At 39.5% G+C, this 19447-nt stretch overlaps 1 long non-coding RNA gene across 1 annotated transcript in view; it reads right to left on the reverse strand.

The window, feature by feature from the left end:
• The window catches only part of LOC140642512 (uncharacterized), a 143020-nt gene extending 126962 nt beyond the window's left edge, over positions 1–16058 (reverse strand). The window contains exon 1 of the long non-coding RNA XR_012038948.1: positions 15723–16058. This is a non-coding gene — a long non-coding RNA (uncharacterized lncRNA). The remainder of the gene's footprint in view (positions 1–15722) is intronic.
• Positions 16059–19447: the final 3389 nt, after the last annotated feature.

The following is a 19447-nucleotide window of genomic DNA, read 5'->3' on the forward strand; positions in this document are numbered from 1 at the left end:
AGTCAGTCTAATAAGGAATTGGTTTATGCTGAAACTCAGTGCTAGGTTTATGTAATTTTACACTGTGGGTTAAACTTAAAACTTTATGCCAGCCTGTATCTGCAGTCAAGGAAGATTTCTACCTTTCTTTATAGTTAAATTAGTTTCCAGGCAGAATTGATCCTCAAAGGAGAAAAAGCCAATCATACCACACCAGTTTTTGTAATGGAAAACAACAGAGAAATAGCATCCATTCATCCATGCAACAAATATTTACTGTGATCTTTCGAAGTGGCAAGCACCATACAAGGTATTGGGACTATAAAATGGACAAGAAACAGTCCTTGGTCTCAGGTTCAGGGTTTTGTGGGCAGACAGACACTGAGCAATCTAAATCATTTACAACATAATGTAATATTACGATGAAAAGAATTGTAAGGTGTAATGGGAGCTTATGTTACATAATTATTGAATATTCCCAGGAGATAATCACCTCAGTAATTAGGATGACCAACTCATTCCAGTTAGCCTGGGACTTCCTGGTTTTGTCACTGATAGTCCCAGTGTCCTGGGCAAAGTAGGATGGTTGGTTATCCTACCTGTGATCCTAAACCAAAAAGAAAAAAAAAAGTTGATTTTGCTCTCCTTGAAAAAGACGATGCTTATTCCCAGGGGCACAAGGGATCAGAATGACCTCATCAGACTGAAGACTCAGTAGTTGGTGGAAAAATAGATGTCCCCCATGGTTCTTTCAGAGACAAATGAAAACCAGCCTGACATCTTCATAGAACTCATGCGTGGTTTCCCTGACCCTTGACTAGAGTCCTCTGTTTAACCTGTATGAACATTTGTCTATTCATCTGTAAAACTGTAGTAGATACGGTATTAGTCAGGCTAAGCCAGATTCTGCTGCTAAATCTTAGTGTCTTATAACCCCAAAAGTTTATTTGCATTGCAGGTCAGCTGAGGCCATGCAGCTCATCTCCTCATCCTAGAAGCCAGGTGAATGGGGCAGCCACCATCTCAGCTGTAGTCCATCGCCAGTTCAAAGGGAAAGAGCAACATTCTTCCTGCCTCAGAAAACATTCTCTCACCATCCAGCAGTCATCCCTAAACTAATGCTTTTGGTTGATTTTAGGTATCTTTTGTTGCAACAGCAGTTACCTGGCCTATTCTGACCAATGGGGATACCCCCTGGAGCAGCAATTACCCATAGAGGAAATAAGAGTAGTGGAGAGTGTCGGTACCCTCTTAAAGTTAGTGCTGAGGTTAGGGTAGGTTTAGGGTGTTGCTAAAGATCAGCATTCCTGGTTTGACCTTTATCAAAACTCGTAAGTTTCTCACAGAGCAACACTTTTTCCACAGCCAGAGCCTGCAGCCGTGGTCCCACCCAGCTCTTCTGACAAATACCTAGCAGCCAGCCAGTCACAGGGCCAGAAAGTATGGTTGGCACAGCAATTCCCCTCCCTGCTACTGAAAACATAACTGTGCTGCATCATTCTCATGTTTTAAAATGGGCTTTTTCAAGCCACTGGATCATTTAGAACATATTTCTCATGAGTTATATGACATTTTAACTCTATGCCCCTCCTTTTGAGTTTCATTGCGAGTTTCCTGTTCATGCTAAAGATAGTCATAAACAAACTCTGTGGTCTGTATCTCAAAAAGGGAAACATATGTAAAGTCCGATTATCATCTCTTTTCTCTGAGAATGGAAGGGCTCTGCTTCCTACAGGGTAACGTGCATTTGCTAATTGCCCTTTGACTGGCAATAAATGGCTCCTCTGAACCGATGGCCTCTCCTTTTTAGAAATCATTCAAAAGAATCGGGTGGATAGCTGCAACATCTGATTACAAAGTGAGTAGCAAAAAGGGTTTTTCCTCTAGGGATCATGCAGCAGGAGTTTCAACGTGGTTGAACTTTTATATAACTGAAGTCATCCATTATGTTCTGACGAGCATGTGCATAACACACTGCCTATGTAACTGGGACATCAAAAAGTTCTGACCTTTTAGTTAAGTGAAATGAAATGTTTCTCTTAGTCTGATGGCCGAATTGGTCTTTTAAAAATTTTTTTCATAAAAGTTTAATTCTGCTTAGGTGAGTCCCATTATGATTTTGCTTGGAAATGAGTTATCCTACAACATGAGTTTTCTAGTGACTAATTTCCTCCTTTGTTCAGTATAGCAATTACTTAGCTGTGTTCTTATGCATTAAAGCACATTCTCTAGAGTTCAATTTATTTAGCTTCACTCCTGATGACACTGGGAATGAAATTTCAGCATAATCTCATGAGGATCCATGGACAGGAAATTGTCCAATGGTGAAACTCCAGTGAGACAGCAAAAGACCAGCTTGCATCTGAAGTTGAAGATGTTGGATAGTGGGAGCCTGGAAACAAGCATAAAGGAAATGGTTCCTGGGGATAGAGTGATTGTCTCCCAGGCAACACTCAGCACAGGAAATAATTACCTTTCTTACCGAAATCACTAGAGGTCTATTAGGTTCCTCCTTTTTTCATGGGCAGACTTACAGGCAGTGGGAATTCTAGATAAGACATCCATAAAATGGATGGTATTCTCAACACGCACTCTTGAGTACAGTATAAGGGACTGCAGAGCCACATGGCCTACGTTGCACAAATCTGTGCAGTCCTAAGCAGGAACAGAAAAGGAATTAATTTTTCCCAACATGGGAGCCTCAGATCCCTAAGTTTCCACCAAGAGACTTAGGGGAATCAGGAGTGACACACAATTCAAAGTCTCATTCACTTTCTTGTTGATTCCGTGACTGTTTATTACGTTCAAGTTGCTCTACTAGGTTCTGGGAATTAATCAGCAAATGAGATCCTTAGTCCCTGACAGAACAAAGCTTATGTTCTACTGGAGTTCTCCAGCATGATACAACTACTTTCAAAATTATTTAATTAGTGTTGTGTGAAGTGTTGCAAAAGAGAAATGTCGGATATTAGAAGAGCATATAACAGGGAACATTACCTGGTCTGAAGTTCAGGGAAGGCTACCCTGAGGATATGTTGTAAAAACTGAGAGGCCTTAAAGGATGAGTTTTAGTTAACTAATCAGAGAGGTGGGGTAAGAAGATGATAGACAGAATGGCAAATACTAAGACCCTCAGGTGGAGAGAAGAATGGCATTCTCAAGGGACCGAGATACAGCCAGGTGGAGCACAGATGCCAAGCAGGTGAGGAGAGAGCAAGGCTCTGAAGGCTGCCAAGGGCTTGGGGTCTGAGCTGATAGGGGGAACATGCTTGACTGATAAATTGTGAAAGTAATGTAAGTTGTATTGCTTGTAAACAAATAATAAATTTCCTGGTAAAAAAATGATATGAAAAATTCCTTGAAAGTTTCCTTTTACCATCTACCCTCCACCCCAACTCATAGTGGTTAAGAGTAACTGCTATGAACAGTTTTGTGTGGGGATTTCTAAATCTATTGCTTTAAGTATTTTAAAGAGAAAGTTGCTTTGTATTGTCCTTACATAAATTAAACTATGCATATTATTGTGAAATTTTTCATTTAGTGTTGTGACATAGCAATCTTTCCATACTTTCTATATTTGGATCTACAACATTCTCTTATTTATTCTTCTATTAGCGGATCTTTTTTCAAAATTACAAGTATTATTGCCATTGATTTCCAGGAACATGGGATTCTAAGCCAAAATCAAGGCCTCCCTCTCCCACACTAAACAATAGAAATTCCTAACCAACTCTGATCAAAATAATATCTAAAATACATAACTACCTCAAAAGAGGGAGAGGAAAACCCACAGGTGCCACCAACATAGAGGGAAAGGAGAGCCAGATTGGGGTTGTCTTGGTTAGAGGCCCAAGTGTCTCAGGCCTGTGGTTCCCATGCAGGCAGGAGTAGGAGATGAGACCTCAGTGTGCAGGAGGGCGTGAGCGAGCAGCTGGGACTGTCACATGGCCATCAAAAAAAGGATCAGAAACACATTGTCTAAGAACCAGAGGAGTCATGAATAAGCCTGCCATAACCCAGAACCTCTTTTGGAAGAAAAAATAGCACCTTGTGAAGTTGAAACTGTACCATATGTAGGTTCATAGGAACCCCGAGATAAGAAATTACCATAAAAACCTCCACATGGAAAACTAGAAAACATTACTGAAAGAATATAAAGAAGATCTAAATAAACGAAGGAGTGTATCATGGTCAAGGACTGGGAAACTCAATATTGAAATGATGTCAGTTTTCCTCAAATTGATCTACAGACTCTGTACAATTCCAGTTCAAGGGATCCCTGGGTGGCGCAGCGGTTTGGCGCCTGCCTTTGGCCCAGGGCGCGATCCTGGAGACCCGGGATCGAATCCCACGTCGGGCTCCCGGTGCATGGAGCCTGCTTCTCCCTCTGCCTGTGTCTCTGCCTCTCTCTCTCTCTCTCTCTGTGTGACTATCATAAATAAATAAAAATTAAAAAAAAATTCCAGTTCAAAATCCCAGTGGCTTTTTTTTTCAAGTGGAAATTAAAAAGCTGATTCTAAATTTATATGGAAAAGAAACAGGCCAGAAATAGCCAAAACACTCTTGAAGGAGAACAAGTTGGGAAGATTTATTCCAGATATCAAGACTTAACATTAAGACAGTACGATATTGGCATTATTTCCAGGTGAACTATAGATCTAAGTGTGAAAGGTAAAACAATAAAGCCTCTAGGATTTAACACAAAGAGTATCTTTGTGACCTTGAGGCAGGAAAGCAGGAAGAAAAGAGGAAGAAGAAGAAGAAGAAGAAGAAGGAGGAGGAGGAGGAGGAGGAGGAGGAGGAGGAGGAGGAGGAGGAGGAGAAGGAAGAGGAGAAGGAGGAGGAGAAGAAGAAGAAGAAGGAGAAGAAGAAAGGAAAAAAAGAGAGGTTGAGAGAGAGACATATATATGGGGCCATATGCAGCAAAAGCAAAGGCAAAACCAAAAGCAAAACACTTCTGCTGGGAGACAGCCACAACTTAGAAGACACATGACTCCAAAAACAGAAAATGAAAAAACAATGCCCTGTAAAGCGCTCAGTAAAATTACAAATCACAACCAAAACAAATGCTCAATTGGAATTGCATTAAATGCACAGACTATTTTAAAGATAATTGGCATCTTTAGTATGATAGGTAATCTATTAAGTATTTTCCATATGCCTGGCACTGGGCTGAGTGTACTAAACAGATCATTTTATTTAGTCAGATCATTATATACAACTCTCATCCTTGACACAGGAGTTAACAAATATTATTACTCTCCTTTTACAAACAAAAAAGCCACACCTTAGGGGCACCTGGGTGGTGCAATCAGCTGAGCATCTGACTCTTGGTTTCACCTCTGGTAGTGATCTCCAGGTCATAGGATCAGCACTGCCTGGGGCTCTGCACTCAGCATGGACTCTACTTAAGATTCACTCTCCCTCTCACGCCCTGCCCTCCTGCTCATGCTCTCTGTCTCAAATAAACAAATCTGAAAGAAGAAAGAAAGAAAAAAAGGAAAGAAAAAAAGAGAAAGAAAGAAAGAAAGAAGAAAGAAAGAAAGAAAGAAAGAAAGAAAGAAAGAAAGAAAGAAAGAAGAGAAGGAAGGAAGAAAGAAAGAAAGAAAGAAAGAAAGAAAGAAAGAAAGAAAGAAAGAAAGAAAGAAAGAAAGAAAGAAAGAAAGAAAGAAAGAAAGAAAGAAAGAAAGAAAGAAAGAAAGAAAGAAAGAAAGAAAGAAAGAAAGAAAGAAAGAAGAAAGAAAGAAAGAAAGAAATTAAGAAAGGAAGGAAGGAAGAAAGAAAGGAAGGAAGAAAGAAAACCAGTCATACCTTAGAGGAATGAAGCAACTGTTCTGAGATGACCCAGGAGAGAATTGGACTCGAGTGGTCAGACCTCAGGCTCCTCACCACATGACACTGTGTAGAAACATGGACTGTACTTTTGCAGATTCAGGCATTATTTTTCTATTCTTAAATAACAGTCCAGAAACTTTTTTTTGTGAGTATGAATTCACATATTAAGTTTGTCTCTAGGTGTTTTATACTTTGGTTGTTTTTTTTTCTTTAAGGTTTTATTTATTTATTCATGAGAGACCCAGAGAGAGAGGCAGAGACACAGGCAGAGAGAGAAGCAGGCTCCCCGAAGGGATACCGAGGGGTACTCAATCCCAGGACTCCAGGATCACAACCTGAGCCAAAGGCAGATGCTCAACCACTGACGCACCCAGGCATCCCTATAGTTTGTTTTTAATTCCAGCTAATTGATATACAATTCGATATTGGTTTCAGGAGTAGAGTTCAGTGGTTCATCATTTACATACAACACCAGTGCTCATCACAAGTGCCCTAATGCCCATCACTCATCTAGCCCATCTCTCTGTTCCCTCTGTCAACCCTGTTTGTTCTCTATCATTAAGAGTCTCTCATGATTTGTTTCCCTCTCTCTCTCCCCCCCCCATATATTCATCCATTTTGTTTCTTAAATTCCACATATGAGTGAGATCATATGGTGTTTATCTTTCTCTGACTGACTTATTTCATTTGGCATAATACCCTCTAGTTCCATCCACATTGTTGCAAATGACAAATTTTCATTCTTTTTGATGGCTGAGTAATATTCCGTTTGTGTGTGTGTGTGTGTGTGTGTGTGTGTGTGTGTGTACCACATCTTCATTATCCATTTATATCAGTCAACAGACATTTGGGCTTTTTCCATAATTTGGCTATTATTGATAATGCTGCTATAAAAATTGGTGTACTTGTGCCCCTTCAAATCAGCATTTTTGCATCCTTTGGGTAAATACCTAGTAGTACAATTGCTGGGTCATTGGGTAGTTCTATTTTTAACGTTTTGAGAAATCTCCATACTGTTTTCCAAAATGGCTGCACCAGTTCCCATTCCCACCAACAGTGTGTTATAGTTTTTGATGCTACTGTGAATAATTGCCTTCTTTCCCTTGTATTTTCTACATGGTTACTGTTGGTGATTGGGAGATTGATTTTTTTTTAATCTTTTATCTGACTACTAAGTGGTCTTAGTTTTTCCAGTTGATTCTCTTGGATATTCCAGGCTGTAAGATGAGGTATGTAAATAATGACAGCTTCCTCTCTTTCTTTCCCCTAACTACATTATTTGCCAAGTTTGGGGTATTTTTATGACACAGGGAAAAGTTCACAATGTAATCCTGTGGTGGAGGGGAGTCCTTTAATGCATTCCAGGCAGCAGGAACTCTGTTTTGAGCACGAGGTTATGAAAGAGGTTGGCCAATTCCAGAAATTAAGAGTAGTGTGACGTGACTATTTGGTGGGGTGCAAATGAGGACAGCAAAAGATGCTAACTTGAAAGGAAAGACAGAAGATCTTGTAGGATGACAAGCCATTAAAAGACCAGCAGGGATGTGACATGAAAAGACTTACATTAAAAAAAAAAAAATACCCAGTCAGTTATATGGAGGACATGCACTAAAAAAATGGTAGCTCTTTATGGTGAAGCTACACAATGGCCATGAGAGCAAAGTTGAGGTCACAGATTCAGAAAATGGTATCCATTAAAGTGCCATGCCGAAGCTATCACTTCCTCTTCTGAGTTATCAAGGAAGATAAATTGTGACATCTAAGTTATAGAGGAAGATAAAGCTGTGTGTTATCCCCTTTCAGCCACAACCTAAGTTCAACCCCTCTTGTGCTCTTTGTTTTCTCTTCTCCCTGCCTACATCCCACCTTTAAGACTGCTGTGAGGATTAGATTTGCATCATGACACAACTGAACTACATGGTTCAAAAACTAGTGTGCTAACTCAACAACAATAAAACAACCCAATTAAAACATGGGCAAAGGGCTTGAGTAGACATTTCTCCAAAGAAGGACATATGCAGATAGCCTACAAGCATAGGAAAAGATGCTTATCATTAGGGAAATATAAATCAAACCACAATGAGGTACCACTTTGTAACCATTAGGATGACTGTAGTTTTTTTTAAAGAAAAATAACAAATGTTAGCAAAGATGTGGAGAAATTGAAACTGTTTTCATTGCTGGTGGGTATGTCAAATCGTTTAGCCAGTGTAAAAAATAGTTTGGTAGTTCCTCAAAAAAGTTAAACAGAATTACCATATGACCCAGTTAATTCTACTCCTAGATATACACTCAACAGTATTGAAAACAGGTGTTCAAACAAGCACAGGTTACACACATGGTGTGGTCTGAATGTTTGTGTCTCCCCAAAATCACATATTGGGATCCTAAGGCGTAATGTTATAATGTTAGAAGGTGGGGCCTTTAGAAAGTGATTAAGTTATGAGGGTAGGGCCCTCAGGAATGGGATTAGTGTCATAAAAGAGAGCCACAGAGTTCCCTAGCCTCTTACACCATATGAGGATACAAGAAGTCTAAGAGCCAAAAAAGGGCCTTCACCCAATCATGCTGACACCCTGATCCCAGATTTGCAGGCTCCACAGCTGAAAGCAATAGATTTCTGTATTTATAAGCCACCCGATCGGTATTTTATTTAGCAGTTCAAATGGACTATGACAACACAGGTTCATAGAAGCCCTATTTACAAGATCTAAAAGGTTGAAACAGCCCAATATCTATTAATGGATAATTATAAACAAAATGTTGTATACACATATAATAGAATATTACTCAGCCACAAAAGGAAATAAAATACTGATATATACGACAACATGAAAAACATGCTACATGAAAAAAGCCAAACACAGAAGATTATATATTATATGATTCCTCTTATAATAAGTAACTAGAACAGGTAAATTCACAGTAGGGACAGAGCAAAGATTGGTAGTTGTCAGAGACAGGGAGGAGGGAGAATGAGGGAAAATTACTTAATAGGTATGGGGTTCCCTTTTGGGGTGATGAAAATGTTATGGAACTAAATAGAGATGACAGTTGCACAACATGGTGGATATAGTAATGGTTAATTTCATGTTCATTTTACTTCAATTACATAAATAAATGAAAAATATAATTTCTAATTATTATGAAAGCCTCTTCACAGAAAGTGATTGTGACTGGCTGCTCGAGTTCATAGACCCTTGCCTCAAGTCACCAGTAGCGAACAAAAGGTAGTTTGCGTTAAACCACAGTGGTACCCCTTCCAGAGCATTAATGCCCAGGCATTCTCTCCTATTTCACACCACCAGTAGCCCCAGTGAGAGTGGTGTGTCTCCTATGTAAGTCGCTACCTTTACCTAGCTGAAAACTGCACTGGGGCCCTAGTTTTTTCTTTCCATTGTCTTCTCTTCCCACAGTGCCCCCTGAATACTCCCAACCTTGGGCTAGTTCCATGGGCCTTTTGGAGGCAAAATTTCTCTCTTCGAGTTGCTGAATTTTCTTTGCAATATCTTTAAAGTCCTCACATGCTGTTATACGAAATTATTATGTCTTCTTATGTCTATTAGCCTATAAATTCCGTGATGGCAAGAACCACACTGCTTTGGTTCACCACTATACCCAACACATGGCACAACAAGGAAATTTAGGTGTTTAGATGCCCATCTCGGTAGATCTGGCTTCCCGGTGGCCGAGCATCACAGCATGTGAACAAAAAAGTCAGATGAATTGGTTTTCAGTTTTAACATTTTAACTTTATCATTGTCCTATGTGCCTAGGAGAGGAGATTGACTACAAACGAGGTAATGCTTCTCTAATATCACCATTCTCCTCTCCAGTCAAAATATCACCTTGGCTCCCTTACCAGTCGATGAAACACAGGCTCTTTCTCAACCTCTTCCACCTGCAGCTCTCCTATGCTGCTCGTTCATTACCATCTGAAGGTAAAAATTCTAGGATATTAATTCAACATGGTTTGAAAAGTGAAATAACATTTCACTTGTTTCTTTCTACTCAGAATTCAAATTGTTTAATTTGTTGTATTAAAAAGAGACAAAGCATTAAACGCCCTCTCACTTCACATTTTTTTTTCTTTTATTCCAGGTGACTCACTTTTGTCCAGTTACTGACTTCCCAGGAAATGTTGCCAGTACTAGACGCTGAGATTGGACTATTTGATTGCTCTATACAAACAAAGCCTTAATCTAGCTGTAAGGCTCAAAGAAAGACTCTACAGGTAATAATTACAGACAAGGGTTGTTCCAAAAGAAAAAGATGTTTTGACACTGTTAAGAATCACCATGTGTAGGTGCCTTCTATGTCAAGTACAATACGTGGGAAGAAGACCAATTTACTAGTCAAGACGGTTTCAGGTTTGAATCTCATCTCTGCCACTTACTGTATGAGCTCGAGCAAGTTACTAAACAGCTCTGAACAGCTGTTAATTTTACCCATATTTGCCAAATGTTACCCAATTTTTGATGCTGCTTTCCTCATCACAATCCATAATTTCCATAAATATACACCTATGATTCCATATATACATAGGTCCCAATGGGAAACAAAACCAGATGTTAATAAGAAAAGAGCATTTTTCAAATACTGTCTGATTCTTGGGAGGCTCAGAAATGATTTTCATAGTAAAATGAATTTAAATCAATTCAATAACTAGCTAGATGATGCCTACCACATTCAAGACACAGGAGAGATCCAAAGATAAATATGATATAGGCTGTGCCCTAAAGCAGCTTACAATCTAGTAAAAACCTGATACTATCAGCCACATGACAGATCTTATTATTCTAACAAATCCACTTCATCGCAACTGTGGCCTGTTCAGTGGGTCTCACAGAAAAGAGTTCAGACAAAATCAGTTGGAAACAGTATAGGTAATATTGTAGAATCTTTGGACAGATAATCTTTTTTTTCAGAATAACAAAACAAAATAAAGTTTCCCAAATTATCCTGTGGCTGGCTCTGTTGTTTGTGTTCACCAGGTAATAACTCAATTATCCTTTTCAATGTAGATGGCACCATTATTAATGAGACCATAGCAGAGAAGCTTTGGCAAGATTATTTGCACAAGGAGGTATTTCCTTATTTGTACCAAACACGATGACATTTAAGCAACTCGAGGGAAATAAATTTTTACACTGTGCTGGATATTCTGTGCTAAGAATTCTTATGCGGTACACTAGGTAAATTCCATCTAAGATAATTTTCCTTAAGAAACAGAATGTTCACGAAGACATCCTTGTTGATTTTTTTTTTTTTTGAAAAGGGTTAATCCAAAATTTGACCTTATAAACAATACCGGCACACTATGAACCAGACACTTGCAATTCACTGTTTTTCTCTGGTATGCTAAGCCCTCTAGGGAGGAGAAGGAATGGAACATCATTTCCTCTCCACAACTAGGTAACTATTAATAGTCCAGCATTCTAATGAAAACCCTAGTGACCTGGAAAAGTTAATATGCCTTTCAGTGTCTTATTTATACCAAAGAAATAACTCAGGATCAAATCCAAGATGTATACACGTTTTTATACACACATACACAACACAGTTCATGGACTTATCCCATTCATGATGAAAGCCAGAAAAAATTAACTACACAGTCTATATTTCTTTTGGTTTTCACATTACATAGCCGATGATTGAGGACGTTGCAAAATAATAAAGTTCTATCAGAAGTGCCTTTAGGAAAATGACAGACCAAATTTTGGAGATATGCAATCAGCTGGGGAAAAAAATCACAGCATTCCTCCTCTGAAAAACTTAATAAAATTCAAAGGTTATGTCAAAAAGTGAAACCAGTAGAATGAAAAATGTAGTCTTAAATAAGTTTAAATATCAGTTATACAGGCATTCCCCCAACTTATGATTGTTCAACTTATGATTTTTTTGACTTTGTAATGGTGTGAAAGCAATATGCGTTTAGCAGAAACTGTATTTTAAAATTTGAATTTTGATATTTTCCTAGGCAAGTTATGTGGTGCAACACTCTCTCGTGACTGTGGTGGGCAGTAGCAGTGAGTGGCAGCTCCCAACCAGGTACGTGATCACGAGGATCAACAACTGGCACACCTGCAACCCTTCTGTATCCATATGACCATTCTGTTTTTCCGTATGGTATTTAATATATTACATGAAACATTCAACACTTGGTTATAAAATAGCCTTCACGTGAGATGACTTTGTCCAACCATAGGCTAATGTAAGTGTTCTGAGCACATTTAAGGAAGGCTAGATTAAGCTGTGGTGTTCAGTAGTGAGATGTATTAAGTGCTTTTTGGCTTAAGACATTTTCAACTAATGAGGGGCTTATTGGGATGTAAGCCTGTTGTAAGTCGGGGAAGATCTGTATATACGGACATTATTAAAATGATAACATAATTATAATTGGCAGAATGTGTATCACGGTTTACAAGTCTCTTTCCTTTTTTTTAGGTGTCCACTTGGACTTCCTTCCAGAAGACTCTCCTGGCTCGTAGACCAGGTTAGGTGCCCTTGCATGTGCTCCTTATCTTAGCATTTGTCAAGTAAGCCTGGCAAGAGTTCTGTAAGATATATGGAGTTTTGATTGTCATGCTACAGATAAGAAAACTGTGTTCAGAGAAACTAAGTGACCTGTCTTACCAAGATCATCAAGCAGAACCAGGAACCAAACTCCTACCAAATGATTCCAAACCCCACACTTTGGCTGCAGGTCACAGGGGAAAGGTCAACCTGTGGGCCTCTCTTCCACTTACTCTAAGACTGAATCTATTAAACATTAAATAGAGAGATGAGCAACTATCTGTTGACTTTGGGCAATAAGCATAGATCATTTGGGTAATAATGCTAAGAACGTATTGAGCACTAGTGCCAAGTGCCAAGCACTTGGCTAGCTGCTTAGTGGGTTCTCCCATCTTATTCTTAAAACCTCCTGTCAGATACAATGATTATCCCCCTTCGTCCACTTCCACACTTTGCAGTTGAAGAAACTGAGGCTCAAGGAGGTAAATGACTGGCCCAAGGTGACACCCCTGGAAAATGACAGAGCAGGCTCTCTACCCGGATTTCTGACTTTTTTTAAAGATTTTATTTTATTCATGATAGACACACACACAGAAAGAAAGGCAGAGACACGGGCAGAGGGAGAAGCAGGCTCCCTGCGGGGAGCCCAATGCAGGACTCAATTCCAGGACCCAGGATCACACCCTGAGCTGAAGGCAGATGCTCAACCACTGAGTCACCCAGGTGCCCCCAGATTTCTGATTCTTGAGTCCACTTGCTTACATACCACAGCTATTACCCACTTCAAGCCCCTCCCCCAAACTTTTTCCTTAGATATTTATTTAAGAGAGAAAAGTATAGGTTACAAGGTAACAGGTGCCCTGAATTATTTTAATAACTATTGAATCTTACCCTTTTTAAAAACATTTAGACATATACTAAGAATTCTCCTCAGATTTGGGTTCACATTCTGATTCAACCACTTAGCAAATGGAAAGACTGTGTTCACGTGGCTGAACCTCCAAAACTCAGTTTTCCCCATTTCATAAAAGGAGCTGATAAGACCAGATGAATAGAGTGGTTGCACCTAAAGTGAAATCACGTATCAGAAACCTCCAATTGTGGAACCCTCTAGACAGAAGTCACTCAATAAATATCAAGCCCAACACCCTCCCTTCCCCTGGGTTCTAGCTTTAAATATAGGTGTAAATCAACCACACATCAGATAACAGAAAAATCTTTCGTTCATTAACTCAGCCATTCACCTCAGAATATTGTTGACCTTTCTTGAATCTCTCCAGTTAAGATTTTAAGATGACAGCTTCCTAAAATTCTTTTTTTTTACATTCTATATATGGATGGCAAAAGCCCCTTGAACATTTTTCTTTGTTTGTTTATACAAGTGCTATATCTTGAAAATAGTATCAATGATGATAGCTACTCTCTTTAGTTCTACAATTATCTATTAAGTGCCTCCTGTGCCAAAAACCACCCCCACGCCCAAGGAGCTCATAGTTTGAGTAAACAAACAGAAGCATAACTAGGACACTGTGTGATAATGGTGCCATAACAGAGGCATGTACCAAGTTCCATGGGAGCAATTAATTCTTTTCAAGGTGTTTGTGACTAGTTCACAGTGGAGGTGACATTTGAGTTCAGCCCCAAAGAATGAGTCACCTGCTCCAAGGCCTGAGGAACAGCATCAGAGTCAAATTTCAAGGAGGGTATCTTGTTAAAACTATGACACAAGAATGCCACACCAGAGAAAATACTCTTCTTTTGCTTGGTCCTCATTATTAAAGACAAAAGAATCATGATGACTTTCAGGGTTAATCAGCTAAGTCATTTGATGGTGGTTTTACAAAGCGAATGTGTGGTATTTAACTATCCCAAAGCCACCATTCTGTAGCACTTAGGATTCTGAGCAACGTGAGTTTTTCCTTTGAGGGCTCATATATAATGAATGCATGTTACATTAAAGATTATTGAAGATTGTGAGCCTTCTTTTTAATGTGTTAAGATTGGTAGCTTTTAAAATATTGATGCATTTGTGCAAGTTACTTGACTTGAATTTTACAGTAAACTCAGAAAGGAAAATGTCAAAGTTGAACAAATTTTAAATGCACTCTTTTAAAAAATACATCTTAAAATGGGTAATATTTTGGGATGAATTAGTCCACACATCTCATCTTGGATCTCAAAGTATAAGTAGCTCAAGGGTACAAAATAATAGGATTGAAATAGCAATGAAGGCTTGCAGAAATGCTCCCAGACTTGTTTTTGTTCTATGTGTAACCCATGTTTTCCTACTTTTTGCCTCTAATTGTTCTTCCATGTGTCAGCATATGAACATTTCCTGTGTGCTGACAAATAAGTCTAGTAGCCAATCACATGGCCCCTGCTACTCTCTTCCTATTGCCTTCATCCTTTCACTGTTCACCATGTCCAACAAGCATTACCATCTCCTACTACAGCTGATGCCATGAAACTGATGTCAGGATGACAAGGCGATTTTAGTGTTACATGGAACAATTGGAAAGAATGTCTCTCTTCCTTTCTTGACTTACTCTCTCAGAGAGACAGGACTGAGGCAGACATCCATGGGCCCCAGAGATGGACACCATTATCAGTACAGTGGCCCTTTCAAGCTTTACTCACAACCTTCCCATACCTCTTTCCATAGGACTCAGACATCAGGCCCTGGGCAGGAGACAAGCTGACTGACAACCCAAATTTCTCTCCTCTGTAATGATTAAAGCTTTGTTTCTGGGTCTAGCTTATGCCTGGCAGCCTTACCTGTCAGAACTAGTCCTCTCCAAAGACACCCTGAGACTGTGTCATAGAGATGCCATTTCCTCAGATAAAGCCAAATTAGTCCTTCAGAGATCACTTAGTTTGGTATTATAGGATTCTTGAACTTATTCTTACTTGCTTTAGTTACTTGATAAGAGGAGGTTAAGCCCCATAACAAACCTTGGAGGAAGCTAATGTGCATTTTTATTTGGTAAAAGGTAAATAAAGAAAGGAAGGAAGGAAGGGCGAAGGGAGAGAAGGAGGGACGAACATAGGGAGGGAGGAAGGTCCTGTCAAAGCCGTACCTTTCCCGAAGTGAATGTTTGGTAGAAATGCTCCATCTCTGTAACCACAATACCTAAATCAGTCTCATTATTTCAAATATTTTGTACATTTTCCTTAGAAATAGTACCAGCTAGAATTGATATCACATTTTACAAAGCCTTTCCATATGCATTCCTTCATTCCTATAAAATAGAAAGTATTTTGATCTCCATTTTCCAGAAGAGAAAATTAAGCAGTCCCTCACCCCCAACCTCACCGCACTGCCCTCTTCACTACTAAACTTTACCAACTGTTCAAACTACACTGAAAACAGCATTTCCTCCAAGAAGACTCACCTCCATCTTCGGCATCTGTTCCAGTACAGCAGAGTACCAGCTGGCCTGAAGGAGCTTGGGATGGCCAGAGCCCATCAGACGCATCGCCTCAAGCCTAGAGTTGTCCCATTCATTCCCCCCAATGCTGTGTGAGTAATAATATTTTCCATGTATGCCAGGATGCGTAAAAGGCTAAGAAGCACTGCCATGGAGTCACGGCTAAGAGCATGGGTTTCAAAAGCACTTATTAGCTCAGTGACTTTGGGCAGTTATCTAACTCATCCAGTGTTAGTCTGCTCAACTGGAAAATGGAGATAGCAACAGTGAACACTGAGAGAGCACTTACTACCACGAGGTTATCTCATTTGCTTCTCACAATAGTGTTGAGTAGGTAAATCATACAAAGAGGAGGCTGGGGCGCAGGAAGGTGAAAATCACACCTAAGTAGCTTGAACTTAATGTGGACAGTATAAGAGCAGTGACTCAAACTCACGCCCGTATTTGTTTGTAATCACTACACTACCCTGGGATCATAACTGAACCTTCCCCACAGACTTGTTGTAAGGACTAAATTTGATCATCTGTATAAATGATGTTCTTGTTTTCTCAGAATCATAACTGAAGACCAAAACCACCAAGCACTCCTGCCACTGCTCTGCAGGCTGTAGTGAGAGGCATCTCTGAGAGGTAACTAGAGTTACCACCCACTATCATCCCACACACGCTACCTCACCACCCCAGTCAACATACAGGGACTTACAGAACTGCTTCCTGCCCATGTAAGCAAAGCGGATGAAAGACGCTAAGGGAGACAGGTGCTGTGCCCACACTGCTGAGGGAGGGGATATCAATTTCAAAGCCCTCTTTCCTAGAAAGATGGACCCTGCACTTGACATCCCAAGAATTGACTGGGCATACAGGGTAGTTGAAATCAGGAGCCATACCTTGCCATAATTGGAACTGCACGGTGGGCAAAGAGGCATTTGCATCAAAGTTTTACACAACTGGGATGGGGGATCAGCTGGAGACAATGGCTAAATCCATGGTGAAGCCCCCTCAGGCCCTCACCTATGAAATATGGAAACGGTGATGCATTTCCCATGGGACTGTCACAAAGACTACATGAGATAATGTGTGCAAGAGTCCCTCTGCAAAGTGTACCCACAATTAATGTTAGCTCCCTTGCCACGCTTTTGCTACTCAGTGTTTAAAGCCTGGATAAATACTTTGAGTGTGGGAAGAGAGGGGTAGCTTTTCATAATGTCAGATTCAATCTAAAAAGAAAAGTCTGTGTTTGCAAAGTTCTATCTCCTTGGATTACCAGGCAGATTCTGAAATTTATTAACCTTTTTAGTCATTTGTGAGCACCAGCAAGAGAACTTTTTTGAATAATCAAAAAACCCTCTCATTCTGGCAGCTAAATAAAAGGAGGCCAGGTGTTCGGGATTAAAAATGCATTACCCCCACCACTGACTTTCTGGTGATGGTGTCAAGAATTTTCTCTTTCATAATATGTACCATTTCTAAAGTAGAGAAAGAGGTGGGGAAAGTGAACAGAGATAAGAGGACTTTAGGAACCATAGGGGTGGACAGAAACCTGAAGGGTGAAAGTGGCAGACAGAGAGAGGAGAATTCTTTATATTTTAACCATTTATGGTCTTCTTCCCTCCCCTTAAAAATAAACCCTCTTCCTGCCCACAGTGAATTGAGTGGACAATATCTGGGGTTCCACAACACCATTTGTATATCTATTTGAAGGCATGGACATTGTGTATCTTTTGAACAAGATTGGGTAGGCCTTTTAGCACTAGATACACAGCCACCAGATTTCCTCTAGAAATGTTTCTAAGAAAAATGCCCCACATCCACAATATCATTTTTTAAAATTAGCCTTAGCCAGGCATGCCTGGCTGGCTCAGTTGGTGGAGCATGCAACGCTTGATCTCAGGGTTGTGGGTTCAAACTCCACATTGGGGGTAGAGATTACTTTAAAATAAAATCTTGAAAAAAAATTATCCTCAGCACAAGGCTAAGACTATTTTCTTGAAGTAAAATTAAGATTATTTCTGGTTGCTAATAATACTAACTGCACACATGTTGAGTGTGTATTCTCTGTGCCAAGCACCATGCTAAGTTTTGACATTCATGGTACCCTTTTGGCAGATGGGGAGATTTTGGCTCAGGAAGCTAGTGGACTGGATCTGGGCCACAGAGCTCATATGTGGTGGAATTAGTATTCAAACCCAGGTCTCATCCAAACCCTGACGTAGTCACCCTTAGGAACCTGTAGTGGCTGCTACTTGAGTACTCAATCTGAGCTCTGACACTGGGCGCCGCAAAGAACACAGGCTATGGGAAAGGCAAGAACTGAGATACAGTGCTGGTTGTTACAGAAAGGAGAGCTGTATTACAAGCCCTTCAGACTTTGTACACAACAGGCTCGTGGAGCACCATGGGGCCATTTTGAGGCCCAAGGATTACTTTGGAAAGCCTTCTGTAATTTCAGAGTTTAATGATATGAAATTAGACCTAGAATCCTCAAACAAACCCATTTCGAAACTACAATACCCCTGGCAATGAGCACTTCCATTAAATTTGAGACCATTACGTCTCCATCTCTGTATGAGGGAAATAGATGCTTTTACGTTAGAACAAATATAAAACATCATTTTCATCCAGTACAATTTCCTGAACTCCTTTTATCCAATTTCCCAATTTTTCAGATATTTGAAACTGAAATAAAGCTTTCCTCTTAGCCCATTTTCTTGTTCACTTTAACTCCGCAACAAAATTATTCTTAGGTTTTATCACTGCCCTATTTCTTAGATAGGATTTGGGTTTCATTATTTCAACTTGGGGTCAAAAATAGAAAAAAAAAAATGTTCCAGAAACAGAAGTTTGTTATTTTCTCTATAACATAATCATTGCATCTTTACACCATTGTGTTCAACCTTGTACATTATATGGGAGATCCTTAAACAATTACAAATCTGCTACAACAATAGTTTCTGGTACTCAGGTAATAAGAAACATCTTTTTTTTAAGATTTTATTTATTTATTCATGAGAGGTACAGAGAGAGTGAGAGGCAGAGGGAGAAGCAGGCTCCATGCAGGGAGCCCAATGCAGGACTCCATCCCGGAACTCCAGGATCACACCCTAAGCCAAAGGCAGACACTCAACCTCTGAGCCACCCAGGCGCCCAGAGAAACATCTTAAAGATGAGAAACACAAGGTATTTACAATAGATTGAGAAATGAAACAACCTAAATATAAGGGAAACATTCCCCAATCTTATGTGAATAAAGATTACATACATCACAATTAGGAAAAGTTTCATATTTTTTAAACATAATAAAATATTTTTAGTCTTTAGGCCAGTATTTTAAAAATCCTTGGTTAAATATATTTATTGTGCATATATGTACATTATATAAGACATTCTCTAAGATGCCATTAGGTTACTGGACAAATAATAAATGCATGTGTCACTAACTTCAAGAATCTTTCAATCTTAAAGGAGAGGTAAGAAATGTGCTTACAATCTATAATATAAAGACGAATGTGATAAGTGCTATAAAGTAAGATTCCTTTTTACTAGTGATATTCCATTGTATGGGTATGCCATAATTTGTTTACTCACTCACCATTTTGATGGACATTTATGTTGCTTTTAGTTTGGGGCTATTACAAATAAAGCTATTTTCAGTATCCATATACAAGTCTCCATATGAACATATGCCTTCA

Source organism: Canis lupus, chromosome 11 (assembly GCF_048164855.1).
Source record: "Canis lupus baileyi chromosome 11, mCanLup2.hap1, whole genome shotgun sequence".
NCBI lineage: Eukaryota > Metazoa > Chordata > Mammalia > Carnivora > Canidae > Canis > Canis lupus.